Source organism: Rhinoderma darwinii, assembly GCF_050947455.1.
Source record: "Rhinoderma darwinii isolate aRhiDar2 chromosome 2 unlocalized genomic scaffold, aRhiDar2.hap1 SUPER_2_unloc_30, whole genome shotgun sequence".
In the NCBI taxonomy this organism is placed as follows: domain Eukaryota; kingdom Metazoa; phylum Chordata; class Amphibia; order Anura; family Rhinodermatidae; genus Rhinoderma; species Rhinoderma darwinii.
Window position 1 is genome coordinate 76552 of NW_027461697.1, and position 13454 is coordinate 90005.

The window sequence follows — 13454 nt, forward strand, 5'->3', positions numbered from 1 at the left end:
GCAGGGACATTCAGCTTAGAATGGCCATTGACATTAAATGCTTTAATCCATAGTCCTTTTTAATCGATTGTGAAACAAAATCTAAACGACATAATAAAAACTCAACCGCACCACGGATTCCCAGACAGTCTCCCACACTGGTACTAGCGAGGCCTTAAGCTGTGTAACTTCTGCGTTCTGACGAGAACAGGCACATTCAGCTTAGAATGGCCATTGACGTTAAATGCTTTAATCCAAAGTCCTATTTAATCTATTGTGAAACAAAATCTAAACGACATAATAAAAAGTCAACCGCACCACGGATTCCCAGCCAGTCTCCCACACTGGTACTAGCGAGGCCTTAAGCTGTGTAACTTCTGCGATCTGACGAGAGCAGGCACATTCAGCTTAGAATGGCCATTGACGTCAAATGCTTTAATCCATAGTCCTATTTAATCTATTGTGAAACAAAATCTAAACAACATAATAAAAAGTCAACCGCACCATGGATTCCCAGCCAGTCTCCCACACTGGTACTAGCGAGGCCTTAAGCTGTGTAACTACTGCGATCTGACGAGAGCAGGCACATTCAGCTTAGAATGGCCATTGACGTTAAATGCTTTAATCCATAGTCCTATTTAATCTATTTTGAAACAAAATCTAAACGACATAATAAAAAGTCAACCGCACCACGGATTCCCAGAGAGTCTCCCACACTGGTAATAGCGAGGCGTTAAACTGTGTAACTTCAGCGCTCCAACGAGAGCAGGCACATTCAGCTTAGAATGGCCATTGACATTAAATGCTTTAATCCATAGTCCTTTTTAATCGATTGTGAAACAAAATCTAAACGACATAATAAAAAGTCAACTGCACCACGGATTCCCAGACAGTCTCCCACACTGGTACTAGCGAGGCCTTAAGCTGTGTAACTTCTGCGTTCTGACAAGAGCAGGCACATTCAGCTTAGAATGGCCATTGACGTTAAATGCTTTAATCCATAGTCCTATTTAATCTTTTGTGAAACAAAATCTAAACGACATAATAAAAAGTCAACCGCACCACAGATTCCCACACTGGTACTAGCGAGGCCTTAAGCTGTGTAACTTCTGCGATCTGACGAGAGCAGGCACATTCAGCTTAGAATGGCCATTGACGTTAAATGCTTTAATCCATAGTCCTTTTTAATCGATTGTGAAACAAAATCTAAACAACATAATAAAAAGGCAACCGCACCTCGGATTCCCAGACAGTCTCCAACACTGGTACTAGCGAGGCCTTAAGCTGTGTAACTTCTGCGATCTGACGAGAGCAGGCACATTCAGCTTAGAATGGCCATTGACATTAAATGCTTTAATCCATAGTCCTTTTTAATCGATTGTGAAACAAAATCTAAACGACATAATAAAAAGTCAACCGCACCACGGATTCCCAGACAGTCTCCCACACTGGTACTAGTGAGGCCTTAAGCTGTGTAACTTCTGCGATCTGACGAGAGCAGGGACATTCCGCTTAGAATGGCCATTGACATTAAATGATTTAATCTATAGTCCTTTTTAATCGATTGTGAAACAAAATCTAAACGACATAATAAAAATTCAACCGCACCACGGATTCCCAGACAGTCTCCCAGACTGGTACTAGCGAGGCCTTAGGCTGTGTAACTACTGCGATCTGACGAGAGCAGGCACATTCAGCTTAGAATGGCCATTGACGTTAAATGCTTTAATCCATAGTCCTATTTAATCTATTGTGAAACAAAATCTAAACGACATAATAAAAAGTCAACCGCACCACGGATTCCCAGACAGTCTCCCACACTGGTACTAGCGAGGCCTTAAGCTGTGTAACTTCTGCGATCTGACGAGAGCAGGGACATTCAGCTTAGAATGGCCAATGACATTAAATGCTTTAATCCATAGTCCTTTTTAATCGATTGTGAAACAAAATCTAAACGACATAATAAAAATTCAACCGCACCACGGATTCCCAGACAGTCTCCCACATTGGTACTAGCGAGGCCTTAAGCTGTGTAACTTCCGCGATCTGACGAGAGCAGGGACATTTAGCTTAGAATGGCCATTGACATTAAATGCTTTAATCCATAGTCCTTTTTAATCGATTGTGAAACAAAATCTAAACGACATAATAAAAATTCAACCGCACCACGGATTCCCAGACAGTCTCCCACACTGGTACTAGCGAGGCCTTAAGCTGTGTAACTACTAAGATCTGACGAGAGCAGGCACATTCAGCTTAGAATGGCCATTGACGTTAAATCCTTTAATCCATAGTCCTATTTAATCTATTGTGAAACAAAATCTAAACGACATAATAAAAAGTCAACCGCACCACGGATTCCCAGACAGTCTCCCACACTGGTACTAGCGAGGCCTTAAGCTGTGTAACTTCTGCGATCTGACGAGAGCAGGGACATTCAGCTTAGAATGGCCATTGACATTAAATGCTTTAATCCATAGTCCTTTTTAATCGATTGTGAAACAAAATCTAAACGAGATAATAAAAAGTCAACCGCGCCACGGATTCCCAGACAGTCTCCCACACTGGTACTAGCGAGGCCTTAAGCTGTGTAACTTCTGCGATCTGACGAGAGCAGGGACATTCAGCTTAGAATGGCCATTGACATTAAATGCTTTAATCCATAGTCCTTTTTAATCGATTGTGAAACAAAATCTAAACGACATAATAAAAATTCAACCGCACCACGGATTCCCAGACAGTCTCCCACACTGGTACTAGCGAGGCCTTAAGCTGTGTAACTTCTGCGATCTGACGAGAGCAGGCACATTCTGCTTAGAATGGCCATTGACGTTAAATGCTCTAATCCATAGTCCTATTTAATCTATTGTGAAACAAAATCTAAACGTCATAATTAAAAGTCAACCGCTCCACGGATTCCCAGACAGTCTCCCACACTGGTACTAGCGCGGCCTTAAGCTGTGTAACTACTGCGATCTGACGAGAGCAGGCACATTCAGCTTAGAATGGCCATTGACGTTAAATGCTTTAATCCATAGTCCTATTTAATCTATTGTGAAACAAAATCTAAACGACATAATAAAAAGTCAACCGCACCACGGATTCCCAGACAGTCTCCCACACTGGTACTAGCGAGGCGTTAAGCTGTGTAACTTCTGCGATCTAACGAGAGCAGGCACATTCAGCTTAGAATGGCCATCAACATTAAATGCTTTAATCCATAGTCCTTTTTAATCGATTGTGAAACAAAATCTAAACGACATAATAAAAAGTTAACCGCACCACGGATTCCCAGACAGTCTCCCACACTGGTACTAGCGAGGCCTTAAGCTGTGTAACTTCTGCGATCTGACGAGAGCAGGGACATTCAGCTTAGAATGGCCATTGACATTAAATGCTTTAATCCATAGTCCTTTTTAATCGATTGTGAAACAAAATCTAAACGACATAATAAAAATTCAACCGCACCACGGATTCCCAGACAGTCTCCCACACTGGTACTAGCGAGGCCTTAAGCTGTGTAACTTCTGCATTCTGACGAGAGCAGGCACATTCAGCTTAGAATGGCCATTGACGTTAAATGCTTTAATCCATAGTCCTATTTAATCTATTGTGAAACAAAATCTAAATGACATAATAAAAAGTCAACCGCACCACGTATTCCCAGACAGTCTCCCACACTGGTACTAGCGAGGCCTTAAGCTGTGTAACTTCTGCGATCTGACGAGAGCAGGCACATTCAGCTTAGAATGGCCATTGACTTTAAATGCTTTAATCCATAGTCCTTTTTAATCGATTGTGAAACAAAATCTAAACGACATAATAAAAAGTCAACCGCACCACGGATTCCCAGACAGTCTCCCAGACTGGTACTAGCGAGGCCTTAAGCTGTGTAACTTCTGCGATCTGACGAGAGCAGGCACATTCAGCTTAGAATGGCCATTGACATTAAATGCTTTAATCCATAGTCCTTTTTAATCGATTGTGAAACAAAATCTAAACGACATAATAATAATTCAACCGCACCACGGATTCCCAGACAGTCTCCCACACTGGTACTAGCGAGGCCTTAAGCTGTGTAACTTATGCGTTCTGACGAGAGCAGGCACATTCAGCTTAGAATGGCCATTGACGTTAAATGCTTTAATCCATAGTCCTATTTAATCTATTGTGAAACAAAATCTAAACGACATAATAAAAAGGCAACCGCACCACGGATTCCCAGCCAGTCTCCCACACTGGTACTAGCGAGGCCTTAAACTGTGTAACTTCTGCGACCTGACGAGAGCAGGCACATTCAGCTTAGAATAGCCATTGACATTAAATGCTTTAATCCATAGTCCTTTTTAATCGATTGTGAAACAAAATCTAAACTACATAATAAAAAGTCAACCGCACCACGGATTCCCAGACAGTCTCCCACACTGGTACTAGCGAGGCCTTAAGCTGTGTAACTTCTGTGTTCTGACGAGAGCAGGCACATTCAGCTTAGAATGGCCATTGACGTTAAATGCTTTAATCCATAGTCCTATTTAATCTATTGTGAAACAAAATCTAAACAACATAATAAAAAGTCAACCGCACCACGGATTCCCAGCCAGTCTCCCACACTGGTACTAGCGAGGCCTTAAGCTTTGTAACTTCTGCGATCTGACGAGAGCAGGCACATTCAGCTTAGAATGGCCATTGACGTCAAATGCTTTAATCCATAGTCCTATTTAATCTATTGTGAAACAAAATCTAAACAACATAATAAAAAGTAAACCGCACCACGGATTCCCAGCCAGTCTCCCACACTGGTACTAGCGAGGCCTTAAGCTGTGTAACTTCTGCGATCTGACGAGAGCAGGCACATTCAGCTTAGAATGGCCATTGACGTCAAATGCTTTAATCCATAGTCCTTTTTAATCGATTGTGAAACAAAATCTAAACGACATAATAAAAATTCAACCGCACCACGGATTCCCAGACAGTCTCCCACACTGGTACTAGCGAGGCCTTAAGCTGTGTAACTTCTGCGATCTGACGAGAGCAGGGACATTCAGCTTAGAATGGCCATTGACATTAAATGCTTTAATCCATAGTCCTTTTTAATCGATTGTGAAACAAAATCTAAACGACATAATAAAAATTCAACCGCACCACGGATTCCCAGACAGTCTCCCACACTGGTACTAGCGAGGCCTTAAGCTGTGTAACTTCTGCGTTCTGACGAGAACAGGCACATTCAGCTTAGAATGGCCATTGACGTTAAATGCTTTAATCCAAAGTCCTATTTAATCTATTGTGAAACAAAATCTAAACGACATAATAAAAAGTCAACCGCACCACGGATTCCCAGCCAGTCTCCCACACTGGTACTAGCGAGGCCTTAAGCTGTGTAACTTCTGCGATCTGACGAGAGCAGGCACATTCAGCTTAGAATGGCCATTGACGTCAAATGCTTTAATCCATAGTCCTATTTAATCTATTGTGAAACAAAATCTAAACAACATAATAAAAAGTCAACCGCACCATGGATTCCCAGCCAGTCTCCCACACTGGTACTAGCGAGGCCTTAAGCTGTGTAACTACTGCGATCTGACGAGAGCAGGCACATTCAGCTTAGAATGGCCATTGACGTTAAATGCTTTAATCCATAGTCCTATTTAATCTATTGTGAAACAAAATCTAAACGACATAATAAAAAGTCAACCGCACCACGGATTCCCAGAGAGTCTCCCACACTGGTACTAGCGAGGCGTTAAGCTGTGTAACTTCAGCGCTCCAACGAGAGCAGGCACATTCAGCTTAGAATGGCCATTGACATTAAATGCTTTAATCCATAGTACTTTTTAATCGATTGTGAAACAAAATCTAAACGACATAATAAAACGTCAACCGCACCACGGATTCCCAGACAGTCTCCCACACTGGTACTAGCGAGGCCTTAAGCTGTGTAACTTCTGCGATCTGACGAGAGCAGGCACATTCAGCTTAGAATGGCCATTGACATTAAAAGCTTTAATCCATAGTCCTATTTAATCTATTGTGAAACAAAATCTAAATAACATAATAAAAAGCCAACCGCACCACGGATTCCCAGACAGTCTCCCACACTGGTACTAGCGAGGCCTTAAGCTGTGTAACTTCTGCGATCTGACGAGAGCAGGGACATTCAGCTTAAAATGGCCATTGACATTAAATGCTTTAATCCATAGTCCTTTTTAATCGATTGTGAAACAAAATCTAAACGACATAATAAAAATTCAACCGCACCACGGATTCCCAGACAGTCTCCCACACTGGTACTAGCGAGGCCTTAAGCTGTGTAACTTCCGCGTTCTGACGAGAGCAGGCACATTCAGCTTAGAATGGCCATTGACATTAAATGCTTTAGTCCATAGTCCTTTTTAATCAATTGTGAAACAAAATCTAAACGACATAATAAAAATTCAACTGCACCACGGATTCCCAGACAGTCTCCCACACTCGTACTAGCGAGGCCTTAAGCTGTGTAACTTCTGCAATCTGACGAGAGCAGGCACATTCAGCTTAGAATGGCCATTGACGTTAAATGCTTTAATCCATAGTCCTATTTAATCTATTGTGAAACAAAATCTAAACGACATAATAAAAAGTCAACCACACCACGGATTCCCAGACAGTCTCCCACACTGGTACTAGCGAGGCCTTATGCTGTGTAACTTCTGCGATCTGACGAGAGCAGGCACATTCAGCTTAGAATGGCCATTGACATTAAATGCTTTAATCCATAGTCCTTTTTAATCGATTGTGAAACAAAATCTAAACGACATAATAAAAATTCAACTGCACCACGGATTCCCAGACAGTCTCCCACACTGGTACTAGTGAGGCCTTAAGCTGTGTAAATTCTGCGTTCTGACGAGAGCATGCACATTCAGCTTAGAATGGCCATTGACATTAAATGCTTTAATCCATAGTCCTTTTTAATCGATTGTGAAACAAAATCTAAACGACATAATAAAAAGTCAACCGCACCACAGATCCCAGACAGTCTCCCACACTGGTACTAGCGAGGCCTTAAGCTGTGTAACTTCTGCGATCTGACGAGAGCAGGGACATTCAGCTAAGAATGGCCATTGACATTAAATGCTTTAATCCATAGTCCTTTTTAATCGATTGTGAAACAAAATCTAAACGACATAATAAAAATTCAACCGCACCACGGAATCCCAGACAGTCTCCCACACTGGTACTTGCGAGGCCTTAAGCTGTGTAACTTCTGCGATCTGACGAGAGCAGGCACATTCAGCTTAGAATGGCCATAGACTTTAAATGCTTTAATCCATAGTCCTATTTAATCTATTGTGAAACAAAATCTAAACGACATAATAAAAAGTCAACCGCACCACGGATTCCCAGACAGTCTCCCACACTGGTACTAGCGAGGCCTTAAGCTGTGTAACTTCTGCGATCTGACGAGAGCAGGCACATTCAGCTTAGAATGGCCATTGACATTAAAAGCCTTAATCCATAGTCCTATTTAATCTATTGTGAAACAAAATCTAAATAACATAATAAAAAGCCAACCGCACCACGGATTCCCAGACAGTCTCCCTCACTGGTACTAGCGAGGCCTTAAGCTGTGTAACTTCTGCGATCTGACGAGAGCAGGGACATTCAGCTTAAAATGGCCATTGACATTAAATGCTTTAATCCATAGTCCTTTTTAATCGATTGTGAAACAAAATCTAAACGACATAATAAAAAGTCAACCGCACCACGGATTCCCAGACAGTCTCCCACACTGGTACTAGCGAGGCCTTAAGCTGTGTAACTTCCGCGTTCTGACGAGAGCAGGCACATTCAGCTTAGAATGGCCATTGACATTAAATGCTTTAGTCCATAGTCCTTTTTAATCAATTGTGAAACAAAATCTAAACGACATAATAAAAATTCAACCGCACCATGGATTCCCAGACAGTCTCCCACACTGGTACTAGCGAGGCCTTAAGCTGTGTAACTTCTGCAATCTGACGAGAGCAGGCACATTCAGCTTAGAATGGCCATTGACGTTAAATGCTTTAATCCATAGTCCTATTTAATCTATTGTGAAACAAAATCTAAACGACATAATAAAAAGTCAACCACACCACGGATTCCCAGACTGTCTCCCACACTGGTACTAGCGAGGCCTTATGCTGTGTAACTTCTGCGATCTGACGAGAGCAGGCACATTCAGCTTAGAATGGCCATTGACATTAAATGCTTTAATCCATAGTCCTTTTTAATCAATTGTGAAACAAAATCTAAACGACATAATAAAAATGCAACCGCACCATGGATTCCCAGACAGTCTCTCACACTGGTACTAGCGAGGCCTTAAGCTGTGTAACTTCTGCGTTCTGACGAGAGCAGCCAAATTCAGCTTAGAATGGCCATTGACGTTAAATGCTTTAATCCATAGTCCTATTTAATCTATTGGGAAACAAAATCTAAACGACATAATAAAAGTCAACCGCACCATGGATTCCCAGACAGTCTCCCACACTGGTACTAGCGAGGCCTTAAGCTGTGTAACTTCTGCGATCTGACGAGAGCAGGCACATTCAGCTTAGAATGGCCATTGACATTAAATGCTTTAATCCATAGTCCTTTTAATCGATTGTGAAACAAAATCTAAACGACATAATAAAAAGTCAACCACACCACGGACTCCCAGACAGTCTCCCACCCTAGTATTATCGAGGCCTTAAGCTGTGTAACTTCTGCGATCTGACGAGGGCAGGCACATTCAGCTTAGAATGGCCATTGACATTAAATGCTTTAATCCATAGTCCTTTTTAATCGATTGTGAAACAAAATCTAAACGACATAATAAAAAGTCAACCGCACCACGGATTCCCGGACAGTCTCCCACACTGGTACTAGCGAGGCCTTAAGCTGTGTAACTTCTGCGATCTGACGAGAGCAGGCACATTCAGCTTAGAATGGCCATTGACATTAAAAGCCTTAATCCATAGTCCTATTTAATCTATTGTGAAACAAAATCTAAACAACATAATAAAAAGTCAACCGCACCACGGATTCCCTGACAGTCTCCCACACTGGTACTAGCGAGGCCTTAATCTGTGTAACTTCTGCGATCTGACGAGAGCAGGCACATTCAGCTTAGAATGGCCATTGACATTAAAAGCCTTAATCGATAGTCCTATTTAATCTATTTTGAAACAAAATCTAAACAACATAATAAAAATCCAACCGCACCACGGATTCCCAGACAGTCTCCCACACTGGTACTAGCGAGGCCTTAAGCTGTGTAACTTCTGCGATCTGACGAGAGTAGGGACATTCAGCTTAAAATGGCCATTGACATTAAATGCTTTAATCCATAGTCCTTTTTAATCGATTGTGAAACAAAATCTAAACGACATAATAAAAATTCAACCGCACCACGGATTCCCAGACAGTCTCCCACACTGGTACTAGCGAGGCCTTAAGCTGTGTAACTTCCGCGTTCTGACGAGAGCAGGCACATTCAGCTTAGAATGGCCATTGACATTAAATGCTTTAATCCATAGTCCTTTTTAATCGATTGTGAAACAAAATCTAAACGACATAATAAAAGGTCAACCGCACCACGGATTCACAGACAGTCTCCCACACTGGTACTAGCGAGGCCTTAAGCTGTGTAACTTCTGCAATCTGACGAGAGCAGGGACATTCAGCTTAGAATGGCCATTGACATTAAATGCTTTAATCCATAGTCCTTTTTAATTGATTGTGAAACAAAATCTAAACGACATAATAAAAAGTCAACCGCACCACGGATTCCCAGACAGTCTCCCACACTGGTACTAGTGAGGCCTAAAGCTGTGTAACTTCTGCGATCTGACGAGAGCAGGCACATTCAGCTTAGAATGGCCATTGACATTAAAAGCTTTAATCCATAGTCCTATTTAATCTTTTGTGAAACAAAATCTAAACAACATAATTAAAAGTCAACCGCACCACGGATTCCCAGACAGTCTCCCACACTGGTACTAGCGTGGCCTTAAACTGTGTAACTTCTGCGATCGGACGAGAGCAGGCACATTCAGCTTAGAATGGCCATTGACGTTAAATGCTTTAATCCATAGTCCTATTTAATCTATTGTGAAACAAAATCTAAACGACATAATAAAAAGTGAACCTCACCACGGATTCCCAGACAGTCTCCCACACTGGTACTAGCGAGGCCTTAAGCTGTATAACTTCTGCGATCTGACGAGAGCAGGGACAGTCAGCTTAGAATGTCCATTGACATTAAATGCTTTAATCCATAGTCCTTTTTAATCGATTGTGAAACAAAATCTAAACGACATAATAAAAAATTCAACCGCACCACGGATTCCCAGCCAGTCTCCCATACTGGTACTAGCGAGGCCTTAAGCTGTGTAACTTCTGCGATCCGACGAGAGAAGGCACATTCAGCTTAGAAAGGCCATTGACGTTAATTGCTTTAATCCATAGTCCTATTTAATCTATTGTGAAACAAAATCTAAACGACATAATAAAAAGTCAACCGCACCACGGATTCCCAGACAGTCTCCCACACTGGTACTAGCGAGGCCTTAAGCTGTGTAACTTCTGCGATCTGACGAGAGCAAGGACATTCAGCTTAGAATGGCCATTGACATTAAATGCTTTAATCCATAGTCCTTTTTAATCGATTGTGAAACAAAATCTAAACGACATAATAAAAATTCAACCGCACCACGGATTCCCAGACAGTCTCCCACACTGGTACTAGCGAGGCCTTAAGCTGTGTAACTTCTGCGATCTGACGAGAGAAGGCACATTCATCTTAGAAAGGCCATTGACGTTAAATGCTTTAATCCATAGTCCTATTTAATCTATTGTGAAACAAAATCTAAACGACATAATAAAAAGTCAACCGCACCACGGATTCCCAGACAGTCTCCCACACTGGTACTAACGAGGCCTTAAGCTGTGTAACTTCTGCGATCTGACGAGAGCAGGGACATTCAGCTTAGAATGGCCATTGACATTAAATGCTTTAATCCATAGTCCTTTTTAATCGATTGTGAAACAAAATCTAAACGACATAATAAAAATTCACCCGCACCACGGATTCCCAGACAGTCTCCCACACTGGTACTAGCGAGGCCTTAAGCTGTGTAACTTCTGCGATCTGACGAGAGCTGGCACATTCAGCTTAGAATGGCCATTGACATTAAAAGCCTTAATCCATAGTCCTATTTAATCTATTGTGAAGCAAAATCTAAACAACATAATAAAAAGTCAACCGCACCACGGATTCCCAGACAGTCTCCCACACTGGTACTAGCGAGGCCTTAAGCTGTGTAACTTCTGCGATCTGACGAGAGCAGGCACATTCAGCTTAGAATGGCCATTGACATTATATGCTTTAATCCATAGTCCTTTTTAATCGATTGTGAAACAAAATCTAAACGACATAATAAAAAGTCAACCGCACCACGGATTCCCAGACAGTCTCCCACACTGGTACTAGCGAGGCCTTAAGCTGTGTAACTTCTGCGATCTGACGAGAGCAGGCACATTCAGCTTAGAATAGCCATTGACGTTAAATGCTTTAATCCATAGTCCTATTTAATCTATTGTGAAACAAAATCTAAACGACATAATAAGAAGTCAACCGCACCACGGATTCCCAGACAGTCTCCCACACTGGTACTAGCGAGGCGTTAAGCTGTGTAACTGCTGCGTTCTGACGAGAGCAGGACATTCAGCTTAGAATGGCCATTGACGTGAAATGCTTTAATCCATAGTCCTATTTAATCGATTGTGAAACAAAATCTAAACGACATAATAAAAAGTCAACCGCACCACGGATTCCCAGATAGTCTCCCACACTGGTACTAGCGAGGCCTTAAGCTGTGTAACTTCTGCGATCTGACGAGAGCAGGCACATTCAGCTTAGAATGTCCATTGACATTAAATGCTTTAATCCATAGTCCTTTTTAATCGATTGTGAAACAAAATCTAAACGACATAATAAAAAGTCAACCGCACCAGGGATTCCCAGACAGTCTCCCACACTTGTACTAGCGAGGCGTTAAGCTGTGTAATTTCTGCGATCTAACGAGAGCAGGCACATTCAGCTTAGAATGGTCATTGACATTAAATGGTTTAATCCATAGTCCTTTTTAATCGATTGTGAAACAAAATCTAAACGACATAATAAAAAGTCAACCGCACCACGGATTCCCAGACAGTCGCCCACACTGGTACTAGCGAGGGCTTAAGCTGTGTATCTTCTGCGATCTGACGAGAGCAGGCACATTCAGCTTAGAATGGCCATTGACATTAAAAGCCTTAATCCATAGTCCTATTTAATCTATTGTGAAACAAAATCTAAACAACATAATAAAAAGTCAACCGCACCACGGATTCCCAGACATTCTCCCCCACTGGTACTAGCGAGGCCTTAAGCTGTGTAACTTCTGCGATCTGACGAGAGTAGGCACATTCAGCTTAGAATGGCCATTGACATTAAATGCTTTAATCCATAGTCCTTTTTAATCGATTGTGAAACAAAATCTAAACGACATAATAAAAATTCAACCGCACCACGGATTCCCAGACAGTCTCCCACACTGGTACTAGCGAGGCCTTAAGCTGTGTAACTTCTGCGATCTGACGAGAGTAGGCACATTCAGCTTAGAATGGCCATTGACATTAAATGCTTTAATCCATAGTCCTTTTTAATCGATTGTGAAACAAAATCTAAACGACATAATAAAAATTCAACCGCACCACGGATTCCCAGACAGTCTCCCACACTGGCACTAGCGAGGCCTTAAGCTGTGTAACTTCTGCGATCTGACGAGAGCAGGCACATTCAGCTTAGAATGGCCATTGACAGTAAATGCGTTAATCCATAGTCCTTTTTAATCGATTGTGAAACAAAATCTAAACGACATAATAAAAAGTCAACCGCACCACGGATTCCCTGACAGTCTCCCACACTGGTACTAGCGAGGCCTTAAGCTGTGTAATTTCTGCGATCTGACGAGAGCAGGCACATTCAGCTAAGAATGGCCATTGACATTAAATGCTTTAATCCATAGTCCTTTTTAATCGATTGTGAAACAAAATCTTAACGACATAATAAAAAGACAACCGCACCACGGATTCCCAGACAGTCTCCCACACTGGTACTAGCGAGGCCTTAAGCTGTGTAACTTCTGCGATCTGACGAGAGCAGGCACTTTCAGCTTAGAATGGCCATTGACATTAAATGCTTTAATCCATAGTCCTTTTTAATCGATTGTGAAACAAAATCTAAACGACATAATAAAAATCAACCGCACCACGGATTCCCAGACAGTCTCCCACACTGGTACTAGCGAGGGCTTAAGCTGTGTAACTTCTGCGATCTGACGAGAGCAGGCACATTCAGCTTAGAATGGCCATTGACATTAAATGCTTTAATCCATAGTCCTTTTTAATCGATTGTGAAACAA

General features: G+C 41.9%; 57 pseudogenes; all 57 read right to left on the reverse strand.

The window, feature by feature from the left end:
* Positions 1 to 99: 99 nt before the first annotated feature.
* LOC142676823 (5S ribosomal RNA) lies at positions 100 to 218 on the reverse strand (annotated as a pseudogene).
* Positions 219 to 285: 67 nt separating this feature from the next.
* On the reverse strand, positions 286 to 404 carry LOC142676594 (5S ribosomal RNA; annotated as a pseudogene).
* Positions 405 to 471: 67 nt separating this feature from the next.
* Positions 472 to 590, reverse strand: LOC142677052 (5S ribosomal RNA; annotated as a pseudogene).
* A 253-nt stretch (positions 591 to 843) lies between these two features.
* On the reverse strand, positions 844 to 962 carry LOC142676684 (5S ribosomal RNA; annotated as a pseudogene).
* A 241-nt stretch (positions 963 to 1203) lies between these two features.
* LOC142676848 (5S ribosomal RNA) lies at positions 1204 to 1322 on the reverse strand (annotated as a pseudogene).
* Positions 1323 to 1389: 67 nt separating this feature from the next.
* Positions 1390 to 1508, reverse strand: LOC142676947 (5S ribosomal RNA; annotated as a pseudogene).
* Positions 1509 to 1575: 67 nt separating this feature from the next.
* On the reverse strand, positions 1576 to 1694 carry LOC142676482 (5S ribosomal RNA; annotated as a pseudogene).
* Positions 1695 to 1761: 67 nt separating this feature from the next.
* LOC142676813 (5S ribosomal RNA) lies at positions 1762 to 1880 on the reverse strand (annotated as a pseudogene).
* A 439-nt stretch (positions 1881 to 2319) lies between these two features.
* On the reverse strand, positions 2320 to 2438 carry LOC142676561 (5S ribosomal RNA; annotated as a pseudogene).
* A 67-nt stretch (positions 2439 to 2505) lies between these two features.
* On the reverse strand, positions 2506 to 2624 carry LOC142676722 (5S ribosomal RNA; annotated as a pseudogene).
* Positions 2625 to 2691: 67 nt separating this feature from the next.
* On the reverse strand, positions 2692 to 2810 carry LOC142677020 (5S ribosomal RNA; annotated as a pseudogene).
* A 67-nt stretch (positions 2811 to 2877) lies between these two features.
* On the reverse strand, positions 2878 to 2996 carry LOC142676853 (5S ribosomal RNA; annotated as a pseudogene).
* A 67-nt stretch (positions 2997 to 3063) lies between these two features.
* Positions 3064 to 3182, reverse strand: LOC142676489 (5S ribosomal RNA; annotated as a pseudogene).
* A 67-nt stretch (positions 3183 to 3249) lies between these two features.
* LOC142676847 (5S ribosomal RNA) lies at positions 3250 to 3368 on the reverse strand (annotated as a pseudogene).
* Positions 3369 to 3435: 67 nt separating this feature from the next.
* LOC142676937 (5S ribosomal RNA) lies at positions 3436 to 3554 on the reverse strand (annotated as a pseudogene).
* Positions 3555 to 3621: 67 nt separating this feature from the next.
* LOC142676577 (5S ribosomal RNA) lies at positions 3622 to 3740 on the reverse strand (annotated as a pseudogene).
* Positions 3741 to 3807: 67 nt separating this feature from the next.
* LOC142676559 (5S ribosomal RNA) lies at positions 3808 to 3926 on the reverse strand (annotated as a pseudogene).
* A 67-nt stretch (positions 3927 to 3993) lies between these two features.
* LOC142677015 (5S ribosomal RNA) lies at positions 3994 to 4112 on the reverse strand (annotated as a pseudogene).
* A 67-nt stretch (positions 4113 to 4179) lies between these two features.
* LOC142676499 (5S ribosomal RNA) lies at positions 4180 to 4298 on the reverse strand (annotated as a pseudogene).
* A 67-nt stretch (positions 4299 to 4365) lies between these two features.
* LOC142676665 (5S ribosomal RNA) lies at positions 4366 to 4484 on the reverse strand (annotated as a pseudogene).
* Positions 4485 to 4551: 67 nt separating this feature from the next.
* Positions 4552 to 4670, reverse strand: LOC142676940 (5S ribosomal RNA; annotated as a pseudogene).
* A 67-nt stretch (positions 4671 to 4737) lies between these two features.
* LOC142676844 (5S ribosomal RNA) lies at positions 4738 to 4856 on the reverse strand (annotated as a pseudogene).
* A 67-nt stretch (positions 4857 to 4923) lies between these two features.
* LOC142676856 (5S ribosomal RNA) lies at positions 4924 to 5042 on the reverse strand (annotated as a pseudogene).
* Positions 5043 to 5109: 67 nt separating this feature from the next.
* LOC142676791 (5S ribosomal RNA) lies at positions 5110 to 5228 on the reverse strand (annotated as a pseudogene).
* A 67-nt stretch (positions 5229 to 5295) lies between these two features.
* On the reverse strand, positions 5296 to 5414 carry LOC142676593 (5S ribosomal RNA; annotated as a pseudogene).
* Positions 5415 to 5481: 67 nt separating this feature from the next.
* Positions 5482 to 5600, reverse strand: LOC142677053 (5S ribosomal RNA; annotated as a pseudogene).
* Positions 5601 to 5853: 253 nt separating this feature from the next.
* Positions 5854 to 5972, reverse strand: LOC142676592 (5S ribosomal RNA; annotated as a pseudogene).
* A 67-nt stretch (positions 5973 to 6039) lies between these two features.
* Positions 6040 to 6158, reverse strand: LOC142676893 (5S ribosomal RNA; annotated as a pseudogene).
* A 67-nt stretch (positions 6159 to 6225) lies between these two features.
* Positions 6226 to 6344, reverse strand: LOC142676805 (5S ribosomal RNA; annotated as a pseudogene).
* A 67-nt stretch (positions 6345 to 6411) lies between these two features.
* LOC142676500 (5S ribosomal RNA) lies at positions 6412 to 6530 on the reverse strand (annotated as a pseudogene).
* A 67-nt stretch (positions 6531 to 6597) lies between these two features.
* On the reverse strand, positions 6598 to 6716 carry LOC142676973 (5S ribosomal RNA; annotated as a pseudogene).
* Positions 6717 to 6783: 67 nt separating this feature from the next.
* LOC142676470 (5S ribosomal RNA) lies at positions 6784 to 6902 on the reverse strand (annotated as a pseudogene).
* A 67-nt stretch (positions 6903 to 6969) lies between these two features.
* LOC142676481 (5S ribosomal RNA) lies at positions 6970 to 7087 on the reverse strand (annotated as a pseudogene).
* Positions 7088 to 7340: 253 nt separating this feature from the next.
* LOC142676723 (5S ribosomal RNA) lies at positions 7341 to 7459 on the reverse strand (annotated as a pseudogene).
* Positions 7460 to 7526: 67 nt separating this feature from the next.
* On the reverse strand, positions 7527 to 7645 carry LOC142676371 (5S ribosomal RNA; annotated as a pseudogene).
* A 67-nt stretch (positions 7646 to 7712) lies between these two features.
* Positions 7713 to 7831, reverse strand: LOC142676543 (5S ribosomal RNA; annotated as a pseudogene).
* A 67-nt stretch (positions 7832 to 7898) lies between these two features.
* Positions 7899 to 8017, reverse strand: LOC142676526 (5S ribosomal RNA; annotated as a pseudogene).
* A 67-nt stretch (positions 8018 to 8084) lies between these two features.
* Positions 8085 to 8203, reverse strand: LOC142676457 (5S ribosomal RNA; annotated as a pseudogene).
* A 252-nt stretch (positions 8204 to 8455) lies between these two features.
* LOC142676800 (5S ribosomal RNA) lies at positions 8456 to 8574 on the reverse strand (annotated as a pseudogene).
* A 66-nt stretch (positions 8575 to 8640) lies between these two features.
* Positions 8641 to 8759, reverse strand: LOC142677059 (5S ribosomal RNA; annotated as a pseudogene).
* Positions 8760 to 8826: 67 nt separating this feature from the next.
* Positions 8827 to 8945, reverse strand: LOC142676591 (5S ribosomal RNA; annotated as a pseudogene).
* A 67-nt stretch (positions 8946 to 9012) lies between these two features.
* On the reverse strand, positions 9013 to 9131 carry LOC142676933 (5S ribosomal RNA; annotated as a pseudogene).
* A 253-nt stretch (positions 9132 to 9384) lies between these two features.
* On the reverse strand, positions 9385 to 9503 carry LOC142676804 (5S ribosomal RNA; annotated as a pseudogene).
* A 67-nt stretch (positions 9504 to 9570) lies between these two features.
* On the reverse strand, positions 9571 to 9689 carry LOC142677046 (5S ribosomal RNA; annotated as a pseudogene).
* A 67-nt stretch (positions 9690 to 9756) lies between these two features.
* Positions 9757 to 9875, reverse strand: LOC142676527 (5S ribosomal RNA; annotated as a pseudogene).
* A 67-nt stretch (positions 9876 to 9942) lies between these two features.
* On the reverse strand, positions 9943 to 10061 carry LOC142676545 (5S ribosomal RNA; annotated as a pseudogene).
* Positions 10062 to 10501: 440 nt separating this feature from the next.
* On the reverse strand, positions 10502 to 10620 carry LOC142676717 (5S ribosomal RNA; annotated as a pseudogene).
* Positions 10621 to 10873: 253 nt separating this feature from the next.
* Positions 10874 to 10992, reverse strand: LOC142676491 (5S ribosomal RNA; annotated as a pseudogene).
* A 253-nt stretch (positions 10993 to 11245) lies between these two features.
* On the reverse strand, positions 11246 to 11364 carry LOC142676735 (5S ribosomal RNA; annotated as a pseudogene).
* A 67-nt stretch (positions 11365 to 11431) lies between these two features.
* Positions 11432 to 11550, reverse strand: LOC142676611 (5S ribosomal RNA; annotated as a pseudogene).
* Positions 11551 to 11802: 252 nt separating this feature from the next.
* LOC142676796 (5S ribosomal RNA) lies at positions 11803 to 11921 on the reverse strand (annotated as a pseudogene).
* Positions 11922 to 12174: 253 nt separating this feature from the next.
* Positions 12175 to 12293, reverse strand: LOC142676368 (5S ribosomal RNA; annotated as a pseudogene).
* Positions 12294 to 12546: 253 nt separating this feature from the next.
* LOC142676406 (5S ribosomal RNA) lies at positions 12547 to 12665 on the reverse strand (annotated as a pseudogene).
* A 67-nt stretch (positions 12666 to 12732) lies between these two features.
* LOC142676358 (5S ribosomal RNA) lies at positions 12733 to 12851 on the reverse strand (annotated as a pseudogene).
* Positions 12852 to 12918: 67 nt separating this feature from the next.
* Positions 12919 to 13037, reverse strand: LOC142676680 (5S ribosomal RNA; annotated as a pseudogene).
* A 67-nt stretch (positions 13038 to 13104) lies between these two features.
* On the reverse strand, positions 13105 to 13223 carry LOC142676554 (5S ribosomal RNA; annotated as a pseudogene).
* Positions 13224 to 13289: 66 nt separating this feature from the next.
* Positions 13290 to 13408, reverse strand: LOC142676991 (5S ribosomal RNA; annotated as a pseudogene).
* Positions 13409 to 13454: the final 46 nt, after the last annotated feature.